General features: G+C 34.8%; 1 protein-coding gene across 13 annotated transcripts in view; it reads right to left on the reverse strand.

Moving 5' to 3' along the window:
• The window catches only part of LOC121262318 (mesocentin-like), a 227,672-nt gene that overhangs the window by 75,910 nt on the left and 139,413 nt on the right, over window positions 1–12,349 (reverse strand). Inside the window, exon 10 of one of the 13 annotated variants that reach the window (XM_041164751.1) lies at window positions 11,460–11,563. The exons of the other annotated variants lie outside the window; for them this stretch is intronic. The gene's annotated coding sequence lies outside the window, so the exon portion shown is untranslated. Of the gene's footprint in view, window positions 1–11,459; window positions 11,564–12,349 lie in introns of those variants that run through there. 13 annotated transcript variants of the gene reach the window in all.

Here is a 12,349-nt window from a genome sequence, read left to right on the forward strand (position 1 = left end):
CCTCATTTCTTTCCCTCACAGCGCTGTTGTGCGCCACCCATTTCCATCATTGCCCCTCCCAACCGTCTACCCACCGGCCGGTGACCCCACCCTCCAGTTTCCAGCTCCTCTTGTGCCGCCGTGAGCCCCCACGCACTGCTTCAAGCCGCGACACTCCTTGAGCTCGCACACCATCGTCGCGCCGCCATTGGCCACCACCACTTCACCACATCACCGGCTATTCCTAGCTACCTAATCCACCCATCCTCAACTCCGATCTGCCACCGGTGAAGTCCATCCAACTCCATTTCCATTTTGAACTTTTTGGACTTCAACCGCCCTCTACGCCGCCACCCACGGCCAACCACCACCACCATTAGTTTTACAACATCCCTAAACCCTTCCCTAGTAATCTCAAGTTTTCGTTTGTCTCCGTTCAAAATCTAGCATTTTGAGACCCACGGCCATAGTGCATTTTGCACTGTTACGTTATTGTGCCGCCACTTCTAGTACCTCCGTGATCCTTCAAAAATTATATTATAGCACTGTAAGTATTTTCTCAAAGAACTTTTGTGATTTAAGTGTATTTTTGCACTAACTCATTTTTACTGTGAATTAGTTGATTGTGGTTTGGGGAGCCGGATGTGGATGCTCTAAACAGACAGGAGGGAAGTGAGTAACGATAAAGTAAAGATTTTGAGCCATATTCGTCGTTCTAGGCTCGCCATTATTTATTTCGTTTCATTCTACTTATTTATGGGTTCTAATTATGGCTAGCAATTTGTGTTTGTGAGTCGTGTCAAGTCATGGATACTCGACTATATGGTTCAATCTGAACTTAATCCATTAAGTTAAACGTGTCAAATCTTTAAACCCTAACATGACCCATTTAAATAATGGATTGTGTCGTGTCACCCATTTTGAACCCTCTAATAATTAATTAGAAATTAATCAACGTGACATGACTTATTTCAATCCATTTCATGTAAATGGGTTGAATTAATCCGCATAACCCATTTGGCCTTATTAACATAATTTCATATAAAAATTAAAATCTGTATTAGTTAGTAGCCACAATATCTAAAAAGAACAATTAGACTACCCACTAACAAAAACATATCAATATTTTTCAGATTTTAATTTATAATAAAATCAATATTACAATCTCAATATTAACAAATATAAGTAGAGGTTCTGAACTACAATCCTAACAATAAAAACATAAGCATATTGAAAAATATCAATATTTCAATCCAACAATAATAAAATTGTGATTGTGAGTAAAAATCTAAACGTATCATAACGGATTGATTTCGTGTTAAATGGGTTGACTAGTTAATGACCCGTTTATATATTGTGTCTTAATGGGTCACCCATTTTGATCTGAACCCGTTAACATCAAAAACAAAAACATATCAATATTTTTCAGATTTTAATTTATAATAAAATTAATATTACAATCTCAATATTAACAAATATAAGTAGAGGTTCTGAACTACAATCCTAACAATAAAAACATAAGCATATTGAAAAATATCAATATTTCAATCCAACAATAATAAAATTGTGATTGTGAGTAAAAATCTAAACGTATCATAACGGATTGATTTCGTGTTAAATGGGTTGACTAGTTAATGACCCGTTTATATATTGTGTCTTAATGGGTCACTCATTTTGATCTGAACCCGTTAACATCAAAACTTATATATACTTTGCTAATTTCGCATCGTGTTCGTGTTGAGTTTAGGTCGTGTCACATATTATCATCCATAGTTCTAACTCCACAGAACACGAGCTATGTATGTTGACTTACGTACACGTCTACTTGACCAAATGATCAAGTACCGCGCCACGTACCATCCCCTCTTTCTACATAGGATTAGATAAAAGAAAAAGAAAAGATATAGTGATCGTGCATAAGACCTTGATCCTTGTACTTGACTAATGCCTGGTTTGGATAGCAACATCTTTCTCATTTATCTTATCTTAACTCAATATCTAAACATTACAAATACAAATAGTTTTCAATTTCAAAATTTTAACTTTTTCATCTAATTATTACAATTTTTCCGAACTTCCAATAAAAAAAAAAATATAATTCAATTTTTTTTAATATTAGAACAAAAATTATATTCTAATAATATTTTAATTTTATAATATTTTTATTCAATTATCTCATTTTCCAAAATCACATAAAATATATTAACTCAAATAATTTTTTACTACTACACAAACAATTTCACTATTATTTACAAATCATCTCATCTCACTATCCAAATAAGGCCTATGGGTGTATAATGGGCTAGCCCATGGTGTGGTAGTCATCAACAAAGTCTGTTATTAAAAGATTAATTTTTTTTGTATAGATCTCACATTTATTCATTTTTTAAAAAACAAATGTGCAATGGATTAATTTTTTCTACATGAATATCATATATACTCAATTTAAACTAAAAATATCGTTTATCTTTTTTAATATAAATACATTTTCATAGTTTATATATGCATTACTAGTGATTTAAAAAAAAAGATTAAATGTTATATCATATTATAATACTATAATTATTTTTTATTTTTTTACATATTTAAGATATTTTCATTATCTATATTATCTACGTATAAGATTTATTTTATTAATTTTCTTATAATTTTCAATATATCACATTAATACATAAAATTATAAGTACAAATAGCATCTTTTCTTTAATTTTTCTTTTTATCTTTTTACATATTTAAGATATTTTCATTATGCTGAGACTTATTTTATCAATTTCCTTATAATCTTCAGTATATATAGCTGACAACGCATATAATTATAAAATTATAAGTATATCATTTTCCTTTGATTTTACTGTTTACTTGAATACTATTTTAAAATTATAATAGTACTATAATCTTTGTTTTATACAAACTATATTAAATAAAATCATGCACGATTATCATTAAGATGAACATATACATATATATAAGAAAAATATACGTGTATGTATATAATTTCAGAAAGTCATGACACGGCCGAGTACTCGATCCCATCTACGTTCTAAGGATTATATATTTCAGAAAAACAGATCGGATCAGATCGATCAGGAATATTGGCTTCCCAGATGTCGCCTAAGGCTTGCCCTCCATATTTTCATTGTTCTACGGTGGATCAACTTATTGGGAGTGTGATATCCCATATTTACGTGTAATTTAAGTAAGTAAATTTTTTTAATTAATTAAGATTATGGGCTTCTTTGTTTTAAATTTTAGATAATTTACATGATATTATTTTAAGATTTTTAATTGTTAATTCAATATGTTTTCTTGTTATTAATTATTATTCATTATTTAAATTTCTCTTTATTTTAAATTAGTTTATTGTTAGATTTAATTATTTTATTTTTATTTAATCATTATATTTAAATTATTTTATTTAACTTGTTGTTTTGAAATCTTTTTCATTGAATCATTTTTGAGACCAAAGATGTGAGGATTGAACCTCATTTCTTTCATTCACTTTTTCTTTTTCCTTTTTCCTTTTCTTCTTCTCTTTTCTTTTTCCTTCATTTTCTTTTCTCCTCTCTCTCTCTCTCTCTCTCTCTCTCTCTCCCGCGCATGACTCCTCCTTCTCTCCCCCAGTCCTTGCGTCGTCCTCCCCTGCGCCGCTGTGCGCCACCCACTTCCGTCACCACCCCTCCCATTCATATCCCTACCGGCCGGCAACCCTACCTCCCAATTTCCAGCTCCTCTAGCACCGCCATGAGCCCCCATGCACGGCTTCAAGCCGCGGCACTCTTTGAACTGGAGTGCGGCTGTCGCGCCGCCATTGGCCACCACCTTTTCACCACATCACCGGCTACTCTCCAGCTACCTAACCCATTCATCCTCAGCTTCGATCCACCACCGGTAAAGCTAGCCCATCAAACTTCATTTCTGTTTTGGGTTTTTTGGACTTCAACCGCCCTTTATGCCGCCACCCACGGTCAACCACCACCATTAGCTTCACCATCATCCCTAAGCCCTTCCCTTGTAATCTCAAGCCTTGATTTGTCTCCATTCAAAATCTACCATTTTGAGACCCATGGCCATAGTACATTTTGCACTGTTACGTTGTTGTGTCGCCACTTCTAGCACCTCCGTGATCATTCAAAAATTATATTATAGCACTGTAAGTATTTTTTCAAAGAACTTTTGAGATTTAAAAGTATTTTTGCACTAACCCATATTTGCTGTGAACTGGTTGGTTATGCCGAACTGAGTCCGAGGAGTAAGGGGGTCGGTTGGATTGGAGGATGGAGTTGTTGTGTGATTTGATTACGTTGGATTTTGTTGGCTAATGAATATTTATGTTGTGTCATATACAATGCATTTACATGCATGTTCATGTCTTTAAATGAAAACTAGATTTTCGCATAATTGCATACATGTTCATGTGTATACTTGAAATACTGGATTTTCATTTTCTCATGATTTTGAGTATGTTTGAAATAATTGGATTGATTGATTTGAGAGAAAGAAAAAGAGACTGTAGGAATGGTGGTATAGTCTTGCCTGCAATTCCAGCCTACGGTGCATGCGGTAGGGATGGTGGTAGAGTATCGCCTGTGATTCCCGCCTACAATGTTCGATAAATGATTATGTTATCGGTTTATGATTTAATGGTTACGACAATATTTTCAAGAAAAATGATGGATATTATTCATGACATGTTTTTGGTCAAATGGGGTGTTTGGTGCGCGTTGAAAAATAATCTTTTTCGGAAAAAATGAGGTTTTGGGTCACATTTGTGTTTTGTCATGTACTCATGTTATTTGGCTACATTAATATAGTTTTATCTCTTGGGTTGCTTGGTTAATTACTTGTTGAGATTTATAATTTCACGGTATTCGACACCTTGCGGTACCGTTTTATGGTATCGTAGATTTTGATGCAAATGAGGACGAAGAGCCTAAGGATTCGACTCCGCCGGAGAAGTGATTTGGGATCACTTGCTCGTGTATTGGGATTTGTCTCCCACTTTTTGGCTATATATTTGGTTTGCATTATATTTATCTTAGAAAACTGTAGAACTTTTTAAAGGCAATTTATTTTGGATATCTGTATTTAAATTTTTGGTACTTAGTTGGCTAACTTTTAATTAACAGCTGTGACTTTTGTTGTGCACTTCTTGTATGTTGCACACTCTTGAACACTTATCGTTGGGATACGTGACTCGTGTTGTCATCATTCCGACGTCACGATCCCCACGTTTCGGTACGTGGGAGTCGGGACGTCACAAGGAGGATCTACCTTATCCCATGTATGTGCACCCACTACAACAATTGATGACTTTATAAAATCATTCGAGTAAAATAATTGTTCGAACAATATTTTATGTGAGTAATTAAACCATCTTAAAAAAATTTTTCCGTTCGAACGCGAAAAAAATACTTTCGAACAGTAAAATCCTGACAGGGAAGTCATTTACTATGGCAGGGAGAGTTCATAACCGTTCAAACGAAAAATATTTGGTGGCAAATCCTGGCGGGAAGGTTTCTAAACCGTTCGAATGAAATATATTTACTTAGAACATATTCAAGCACCACATTTATACATTCGAAGGTATAATATTAATCTCGGTATGAAACTCAAAATATAAAAAATATATATCATATATACAAATTCATTAATTAATTTTATGTAATTAATTTAAAAATATTTTAATGATTTCTTTTCTATTAAATAAGATTTTTAGTTAAATAAATATTATCAACCATACACCACATAATATAAATCAATAATTACTCCAAAAACGACAAAATATTTAATTTACAACTAAAGCAAATTATCAAAACACCATATATATTGTCCATAACAATAATAGAAAAAAATAGAAACTACTGTGATGCGAGGTCTTTACACATCCTTGACTGCAGCTAATTGTCTCTCTACCTGTGCCAATCGAGTATTGAGCGTGACCTGAGTTGCATTATTGGCATTAATCTCTGTACGTAACTCATTAACCTCTGTACGTAAACTAGAGACGGTAGCCATAATCTCTGTATGCAACTTAGACATTGTAGTATGCACTGCATCAATCACTACTGATGTGTGTACGCCGATCTCAGCACGCAGTATGTCGGCCATCTGCACACGAGTAGATGTATGTGATGCCTCGGCCTGTGTAGATGTCTCACCAGCCGATACTCCAGTATCTCCTGGCTGTGCATCTCTTTGAATATCAGCCATGTCAAGAACAACTCCATGAAAACAAAATCTCGAGTGTCCTGTGACAGGGTGGTGCTGTTGATCGGTCCATCGGCTCCCTAGAATGCTCGGTAGGTTCTGGCACGACCCCGACATGTAGCAAAAATCGAGTGATGAGGATCCTAAACGACAGTATATCTGTCGTAATGAACCGAGTCTCGGACCGGATCCTCTCAAATATATAATCCACGAGGTCGATTGTAATGCCATGAGCGACCCGTATCATAAATCTTTCTCGATCCATGCCGACCTCTGTCTTGTGCTGTCGAAGGTCAATATTGTTGGCGATGATCAAATTCATGATCTTGAAGAAAGAAGATAAATCTGTCTGCCTAATACTCTTCGTCCCATCGTACACAGGAGCATCTGAACCAACAATCAAGTCTCTAACCTCATGATCAACAAGTGTGTCAATCTCATCTGTGTAAACTGGTCCCTCGTCCTGAGACATCTCTACATCACCTAAAGGATCAGACTCTCTAGGCGGCAGGTTCGGATAGGCATCAAGATGCCCAGGAATCTGTAGATATGCAGCGAGTCAGTCCGCTGAAAATATAACAGGAACTCCTCGGACATAGATCCTGTATGTCTCTCCATCGTCTTGGCTGGTACTACCGAGCTCTTTATAGAACTTAGTAACGATCTTAATGTAGGAAATGAGCTCCATTCCTTCTTCTTGCTAATCTAAGATTGGTGCCCAACCACGATCATTGAATACCGATGGGAGGGAATGACCCTCCCATATAAGAGCCACAAAATCAAACAGTTTTAGCTGTCGCTCAAGTAAAACAATCCGCTCTCGAACTTTTTGGATGGAAGGTTCCCCTGATCTACCACGTTTACGGCCTCTATAAGACATTATTATGAAACTAAAATTTTAAAAATAAAATATATATTCAACATTAGTGATAAAATCTAATTACGACGAAAAGATTTACAAAATTATATACTAATAACAATTTAATAAATTAATTGATAAGAACAATTCAATGAAACAATGAAAACAATTTAATAAGCTAATACAAAGATATAAAGCGTTCAAACGATAAAATATATGGTCGAACAGACATAGCAAACCGTATGAACATTTTAAAACTGTTCAAACGTCAAGGTTAAATCATTTGAACGCGTTCGAACAGAAACCAGATCGAGCTCGGCTATGGCCGAGTCAACTCAGCAGCTATGAAAACACTAAAAAATGCATTGATTCCGTGGTTTCTTCGACAAAGCACATACTACTCTTCATTTCTAAACATCCTACGGTGGATTTGTGGTGTTCTACGGTAATTATTGATGAAAAAATATAATTTTTCTAGAGAAAACGAATAAAACCATAAAATCATAAGATAAACAATAAAAATAACTTTAAAAATGCATACCTTCACTTGGGAGGAAGAGTATTTGATGTAGGTGCTAAAAGAATTGGGAGTAAATGATATAGACCAGAGACATGAACAAGAGTTCCCGAAATGGTTCGAACAACGGGTAATAACATTAATACATATGCAATTTTGCACTAACATATTTTAAATAGAGGATTATTAACGATTGAATGTTTATACTTTATTTAATATGTAGGTTATACAAATGCATGCGAGTAATCCGAATGATATATTAGACGAACAATATGCATTGGCGTGAGGCCCCTTGAGATGCGCTGCTCGATATTCTACATGTATTTCTCGAGGAAGTAGGTATCAAACAATTGATCGAAAACTTTATTGAAAAACACAAAATAGTGGTGTCCTTGTCGAAGGGAGTTATGATGGAGATAATGTTGATTTCTATGGAGTTATCATAAATATAATTGAATGAAATATGTGGGGGAGCTTGTAGTTTATATATTTAAGTGTGATTGGTGAGATTTAAGCAATCCTCGAATGGGAAAATGTCAGCATGAATATTTTCTGAGTATTAATACATAAAAAAAATAGTATAAAGATGATCCTTTTATTTTAGCTTCTCAAGCATCTCAAGTATTCTATTTAGATGATCCTAAGTTAGGAAATCAATGGCAAGTAGTACAAAAGCTTTTTCCTAGAAATATTTATGATGTTATCCTTGAGGCCAAGGGACAATATGAAGAAAAAGATGATCCCTCTACTCAAGAAGCATACCAAGAGAGTCAGCCTACCTTTAACTTATTTGTTGATTTGAACCAGTGTGAAATAATCCCATTACATAGGGAAGATATTGAGACTGAAGTAGTTGAGGTGACAGTTGATCAAAATATTGACTCATCTGAAATATCTACAGATGATGAGAGCGAATCTATAGATGAAACTGTTGATTGATTTTGTGTTCACATTATACAGTATCTCGCAATTATGCCACAAAAGAGGAAGGAAGTTCGCATCCCATCTCTGCCTGTTCCTAGCTCTCCGTTTGACTCACCATTACAGACTGACTCTAAGGAACAAGGTAAATAGCTAGTACTCATTTTTTTTAATTAAGATATATGACAATTGATACAAGGTAAATAATTAATATTATTTTATAGAGATAACAGTACAATCTCGTCAAGGACGAGGCACTACTAGAGGCGTGACATTGGAAAAATATCGTAAAGTAGATAAGATTAAAATTAACATTCGTGACGAACATACCAGAGGCCAGGGACAACAAGCAACTTGGCTTGCATCGCATGTGGATGCTCTTACACGGACTTATGCACCTTTGTCTACGAGTTTCATGGCATAAAATCCCGCAAGATGTTAAAGAGTTTATAAAGAAACGTTGTTTGGTACGTAATGTTTAAATAATAAATTTTTATTGATATTATTTAATATTCTAAATGATAATATCTTTGTGTATATGCTTTTTCAAAGATGACTTCAAACTAAATCTTGTGTAATGCATTTCGCAAATATAAAGCGAGATGTCACGAGCATTACAATAAGTACGAGAACAAGGAAGATGCACGCTAGCATCCTTTTCAGGATGTTTGACTTGAAGAATGGGAAAAACTTTGCGGCATGTTTAAGAATTTATCATATAAGGTTAAATTAAATGAATTCTTTATGTCATATTTGTAATTTTTACTTACTAATTTTACAACTTCTATGCAGGAATGAAATTCTATAAAAAAAAATGAGTAGATCGAAGTTAAAGATTCATCATCATGCAGGCACCAATTATGTGACATACTAAATACATTGTTAATATAAACTTTATAATTTAATAATATCTCTTGTAAAAAGAGTCAAAACACGAATTATAATCTGACAAAATTATATGTTGCATCACATACTAATAATAATGGAGAATAGACTCATCCCGATGCTAGTGAGAATTATGTAAGTATTATAATTTTTTTTAATTAACCATATCTAAACTATTGTGTCAATATTAAATTTATATCTTCTGTGTAGGATAAATTGGTTGCCCTTTATGTTGAAACTGCATCAGATCATAATTCATCATGTTAAAATTTTTACACAAATTCTAGATCAATGTTTGGATTACTTGGAGGGTTTGGATCACTGTGTAAAACCTTCAGTCTCTTCAGCAACATCAACACTACTGCCATTGCGTTATAGAATACAAATTCTAAGATCGAAAAATTGATGGCAAAACAGTAGGAGTTAAAGGCTCAATTGACGAAACAAGCAGGCATGGAGATACGCATAAAACAACAAAAAGATCAACAAAGAGAGATGCAACTCCAAAAACAAGAACAAAGACATATGCAGCTTCAAATGCAAATGCTTATGCAATAATTTAGACCTCCAAACAATTCAATTTCATTAAAAAAGTTTTTACATAAACAATATTTTATTTAGTAATATTTTATTTATTTAGTTCAGACTTATTAGATTAGTTTTATTTATATTAAACAATTTGTAATGTATTTTTAAAATATAAATATTTATTTGATTTTAAATATTGTCCAAAAAAATAATAATCGATCGAACTCTCATCAAACGTTCGAAAACATATATAGATCGGACAACCTTTTGAACATCTCAAGTTAGAGTTCAAACGGTAAAAAATTATACATCGTTCAAACAAGCAATTTACTATTTACGTTCGATCATCAATTTTTTTGTTCAAATATTTCTTCATGTGTATTTAATCCAACAAAGTGGTATCGATCGACCGGCAATAAAATACCCGTTCGAACAGTTCATCATTGTTCGACCGTTATTTATGTCGTTCGAACGGATTTCCAAGACAAATTTAAATCGTCCAAGTAAATAAAAATCCATTCGAGCACGATCAAATGATCCAGCTTAAATTTGTTACAAAAGATATATTTTTTGACGAATTTGTAATTTTTATCTCAAAATACATTTTGCTGACAGTTTTATGAGGTCGAACTTGAAACAATTTTTTTCATCCCAAAATATACTTTGGGATGAAATGCCAGTTTTTTAGAACAAAAATTTTCATTCTAAAGGACCTTATTTGTTGCAGTGACCAGTTCAAACTTCAAATACAAAGGGTTATGACATAAATTAATTAATGCCAAATAGTATATATGCTTATATATGCACGACATAACATATTAACCAAAAACTATGTACAGCAATATACATTAAGCCAGTATTATATTTATTATGCTAGAAGAGTGTGCTCATACTACACACCCCAGCATATGAATGCACGTACGCATCTCTTATTAAAGACGTGCTTTATCCTGAAATTAAGCAAACCTCCAACGAAATGGATCTGGACCTTAATTATGATAGTCTAATCCAAGTTACAAAGGAGCATTTCAAATTCACACACACCTACGCACCTTCTCTTTGATCTTTTCCATCACACCCTTCTTCTCTGCATGCTGATGATGTTGCGCCTGTTCCCCAGTACCGTAACCGCCAGCCGTCGTAGTAGGAGTCTTTGTAGTCGCAGATGATGTATCATTTCGATGGTCCTTGTTTCCAACTCCAGCTATCTTCTCCGTTACCTTCTCCTTCAGCCCCTTGTTCCTTCTCCCGCCTTGCCCATCGTACTCGGTCTGTATTAAATTAAATTAATTCACAGAAAAACATTGATATATGGTAAAACAAAAGGTGAAAACAATATATAAGGTTTTAGAAGATAGGAAAGAAAAATATGTCTATGATGTAGTACTGAGAGGAGTACTTACGGAGAGGTCATGACGCTGCTGCTGCTGCTGCTGCTGCTGCTGCCCACCTTGGAGAGTAGTGCCGCTGTGGCGAATTGGGTTGCCATACTCGTCCGTAGGAATCACGTTGCCGTATTTGTCTTTGCGGATAACGTTGCCGTATTTGTCTGTAGTCGCTGATGATGTATCATTTCAACAGTCATTGTTTCCAACTCCAGGTATGTTCTCCGTTATCTTCTCCTTCAGCCCCTTGTTCCTTCTCCCGCCTTGCCCATCGTACTCGGTCTGTATTCCATTAAATTAATTCACAGAAAAACATAGATATATTGTAAAACAAAAGGCGAAAACAATATGTAAGGTTTTAGAAGATAGGAAAGAACATTACGTTTATCATGTAGTACTGAGAGGAGTACTTACGGAAAGGTCATGAGGCTGCTGCTGCTGCTGCCCACCTTGGAGAGTAGTGCCGCTGTGGCGGATTGAGTTGCCATACTCGTCCGTAGGAATCATGTTGCCGTATTCGTCTTTGCGGATGACGTTGCCGTATGCATCTGTGCTATGGGCTGCTCCGTATTTGTTTTGGAAATGTGCCATTTTCAAGGTTAACAAGCGGCAACAAAATCACTAGCAAAGGCTGAGAATTTTAACGAAATAGTGTATAAAGGTAAGCTAGCTAGCTGCGAATGTTCTTTGGATTGATATAGGATGGATTAAGAGTGAGTACGTTATTACTCATGGCCACGTGGAAGTGATAGAAGCTGAAAAATATCCGAACACGTCGGTTTGAGATGAAGTTTCCTCGCCGACAATGAGTACACGTGGCGATGAGTAATAACGTGGCACATTTAGCAATTTGTAACGCGGCACGTGTAACAATTCTGTCGTCATGCATGTTCGTACACATAATCAGGTCTGCCGACACCTCTGGAATGCTGGTTCTTGAATATTGTTCCAATAGCTATTAAATTTCATATTATTAAAAAAAATCATTTATACAACTACAGGTTTACAAATTCCAGGGCAGGGTTACTTTAGTGCCGTAGGGATTGGTACTTTGAAGATTGGCTTCAA

The sequence above is a fragment of the Juglans microcarpa x Juglans regia genome, chromosome 4S (genome assembly GCF_004785595.1).
Source record: "Juglans microcarpa x Juglans regia isolate MS1-56 chromosome 4S, Jm3101_v1.0, whole genome shotgun sequence".
NCBI classification, from domain to species: Eukaryota; Viridiplantae; Streptophyta; class Magnoliopsida; order Fagales; family Juglandaceae; genus Juglans; species Juglans microcarpa x Juglans regia.